General features: G+C 46.5%; 1 pseudogene; it reads left to right on the forward strand.

Moving 5' to 3' along the window:
- Positions 1–1,590: 1,590 nt before the first annotated feature.
- LOC102497055 (pumilio homolog 3-like) overlaps positions 1,591–4,046 on the forward strand; it is a 7,764-nt pseudogene continuing 5,308 nt past the window's right edge.

The raw sequence follows: 4,046 nt of genomic DNA on the forward strand, positions 1-4,046 counted from the left end.
AGGGGGGTTGTGAAGTCAGTGACAAGGCAAACAACGCTCCCCAGATTCAGTCCCTGTGGGGAATCCCTCCCTACTTGTTCTTAAAAAGGCGTGATAGGGAACCAGCAAATGGCATAATGGTTACATCCCAGTACTCCCACATAGTCGACCTCAGTTCAAGTCCTGGACCTGGAGGCTTAAAACTCACACCAGGGAACCAGCACTTGGTGTAATGGCTATGTTGCTGGACTTCCATTTAGTCAACCACGGTTCGAGTCCTGGACCCAGTGGCTTAAACTCACTCCAGGCGCGTGTGTGTGTGTGCCCGAGATCCCGAGAGGAGAATGGAGGAGAAGAGATTGCCATGTGGCCATCCCCCTTGGGGGGTGATTTCTCTCTTTCTGTCTCTCTGTCTCTTTCTGTCTTTCCAGTGAGCACACACACACACTCTATAGCTAAAAGCTCTAAAAAAAAAAAAAAAAAAAAAAACCTCTCCCCCACCCCCCAAAAAAAATCTCACATCAGGCATGTGTGATGCATGCCCAAAATCCCAAAAAGAGAATGGAGAAAAAGTAATTGCAGCATGACCATCCCCTCAGGGAGTGGTTTCTCGCTTTCTGCCTCTCTGTCTCTGTCTGTCTCTCCAGCAAGCACATACACCCTATAGCAAAAGTTCTCTCTCCAAAAAAAAAGGCACGATAGTCCTCTTCATCCAGTCCTGTGTCCTGGGTGAGCCCATTGTCCCACTCTGCATGACACCATCCAACTTGGCATTGACAACAGTCAATGGGGAGCAGCCTTCTCCTCTCAGTGTGCAGAGCCAGCACGCTGCTCCCAGTTATCAGCATCCATTCACGTTCCCAATCATTTCAACTAATTACGGAGTGCAGGCACTGTGTGTCGCATGGGACGGAACAGAGGGACCACTCACATGTGAGCCGTTTGATCAGAAGGGACTGCCCTTGATGTGAAGAGGAAAATGTCACCCAGACTGGGAGGGGCTGAGGGATATCCCTCTTAGACGCTAGCGCGTGAAAAGCATCTTGAACACAAGTAAAAGTCCTGACCTTGACAAGGATGTGGGGCTTCTGAGGAACTGTAGGAGGTTAATGCTATAAACTAACTCCACCAAAAGAGGGACAGCACAAAACTCCATGCTATTTAAAATCTGCAGTTGTGGGGGCCAGCGGGTGATGTGGTGGTTAAAGACACTGGACTCCCACATGGCTGGCTGAGGTTCGAGTCCCAGACCCGGCAGCTTGCTTTCTCACTTTCTCTGTCTGTCTTTCTCTGGTCCAATTAAAACAAATAATAATGATAAATTAAAAAGTTAAATAAAATCATTTAAAAAAAATAATAACGGGGACCAGCAGTTAGCGTAATGGCTATGTCACTGGACTCCCACGCAGTCGACCGCAGTTCGCATCCCAGACCCAGTGGCTTAAACTCATGCTGGGTGCGTGTGCGTGCGTGCCCAAGATCCTGAGAGGAGAAGGGATTGCGGCGTGACCATCCCCCCTGGGGGGTGATTTCTTGCTTTCTGTCTCTCTGTCTCTGTCTGTCTGGCAAGCACACGCGCCCTCTAGCAAAAACCTCTCAAAAAAAAAAAAAAAAAAGAATTAGCAACAAGGGGACAGAGCACCTAAGAACAAATTCCAACAAGCAAATAGATTCAACAAGAAGAGAAAATTCCAGTAGGCCAGTCAAAGTGACAACTTAGTGGCCAAGAAACTCAAATGGGATGATTTCAAAAAGAAGAAAGAACTGAAGCAGAGCAGGAAACTTAGTGATGAAACCAACTATGACATTGTCGCTCGTGCCAAGCAGATCTGGGAGGTTTTAAGAAGGAAAGACTGTGACAAAGAAAAAACAGTAAAGTTGATGGGTGACTTACAGAAATAGATTCAAGGAAAAATTAAAACCATTGCATTTGCACATGGTTCAACTCGGGTAATCCAGTGTTACATTCAGTATGGTCATGAAGAACAGAGAAAACAGGCTTCCAAAGAATTGCAAAGTGATTTGGTTGAATTAAGTAAAGCCAAATACTCCAGAAATATTGTTAAGAAATTTCTCACGTATGGAAGTAAACCACAGATGGCAGAGATAATCGGAAGCTTTAAAGGCCACTTGTGGAAGATGGTGTGACACTCAGAAGCATCGGCCATCGTGAAGTATGCCTATAATGACAAAGCCATCCTGGCACAGAGAAACGTGCTGACAGAGGAGCTCTGCGGGGACACGATTCAGTTTTACAAGTCGGCAGCTCACCCAACTCTGGACAACGCGTTAAAAGCAAAGCCTGAAAAATTAGAACTCATTATGGATGAAATGAAGCTGATTCTAACTCCAATGGCCCAGAAGAAGCTGTGATTAAGCACTCATTGGTACATAAGTGATTTTTGGACTTTTTTACTTCTTCACCCCCAAAACTCAGATCAGAACTGACTGAAGCCATCCGTGAAGCAGTGATATACCTGGCACACACACACGATGGCGCCAGAGAGCCCATGCACTGCCTGCGGCATGGTACGCCCAAGGACAGGAAAGTCATTGTGAAAACAAGGAAGACTTACATAGAGACGGTGGCTAATGGCCAGTACTCCCATTTGGTTTTACTGGCGTCGTTCGACTGTATTGATGATACTAAGCTTGTGAAGCAGATAATCATATCAGAAATGATCAGTTCTTTACCTAACATAAGCAAATGACAAATACGAAAGGAAGGTCCTGTTAAATCTACTAAGCCCCAGAGATCCTGCACATACTGTCCGAGAAACCACTGAAGTTCTACAGAAAGGAGAGGGAAATGCACACAGTAAGAAAGACACAGGGGAACCAGCAGTTAGCTTAACGGCTATATCGCTGGACTCTCACGTAGTCGACCGTGGTTCGCGTCCCGGACCCGGTGGCTTAAAACTCAATGCCGGGCAGGAGAATGGAGGAGAAGGGATTGCGGCGTGACCATCCCCCCTGGGGGGTGATTTCTCGCTTTCTGTCTCTCTGTCTCTCTCTGTCTGTCTGGTGAGTGCACTGCGCCCTATAGCAAAAACCTCTGGGGGTGGGGGGAGAAAGAAAGAAAGACATAGACACCCGCCGACGCAAGCTGTGAGAATCCATTTCCCAGCTTTGCTAAGCTACCTGCAAGGACATACCCAAGACATGGTACTAGTTAAGCCTGCCTGTGTGTTGGCGGCCGACGTTCTAGGATCTGCCAACAGCAACAGCCAGCCTGCCATGAATGTCTTCACCTGCTTGGCAGCAGCAGGGACGGAGACAGGGACAGAGAGCTTCATGTTGCTTTACGTCCTGCAGGACATCTAGTACTGAAGGGGTTAATAGAACAAGATAAAAAGATGGAAGAGGAGGTTGTTTTGCAAAAACACTTGTAGAGCATGTGGGTATGAAGAACCTGAAGTCCCGGGCTAGTGTAAACCGAGGTGCCATTATTCTTTCTTGCCTTCTCCAAAGTCCTAACCAGGAAGTTGCAAACAAGTCAAAGCTGGGCTGAAAAGCCTGATTCCCACATTGGAAAGAAACAAAAATCCTAACAAAGGAATACAAACTCTGCTTGAAAAACTGACCACATATGTGGTCACAATTAAGAACAAGAAGGAGGGGCCGGCAGGTGGTGTGGTGGTTAAGATGCTGGCCTTCCATATGAATGACCATGGTTCGAGTCCCAGACCCAGTGTCTTGAAAATCACGCCAGGCACATGTGCGTGTGCATGTGTGCACACGTGCGTGCATGCATATCCAAAATCCCGAGAGGAGAGGGGAGGAGAGGGGATTGTGATGTGGTCATCTCCCCTGCAAGGGGTGATTTCTCACTTTCCCTCTCTCTTTCTCTGTCTCTTTCCTGTGAGTGCACATGCTCTATGGCAAAAAACTAACAAAAAGAATAAGAAGGAATCACTTTTCCTCTTTTCTGTTCTTTTTTCCCAGAGCAAAAAAGAAGGGCTGGGGTCTATCCTTTCTGGTAATTTGGGTACTCTGCATATGTTTTTCTTGAATATGTTTAGATTCTTGTGTAAGAATCTATTTATAAAGTTGTTTCTACCAAAAAA

Source organism: Tupaia chinensis, unplaced genomic scaffold (assembly GCF_000334495.1).
Source record: "Tupaia chinensis unplaced genomic scaffold, TupChi_1.0 Scaffold000074_1, whole genome shotgun sequence".
In the NCBI taxonomy this organism is placed as follows: domain Eukaryota; kingdom Metazoa; phylum Chordata; class Mammalia; order Scandentia; family Tupaiidae; genus Tupaia; species Tupaia belangeri.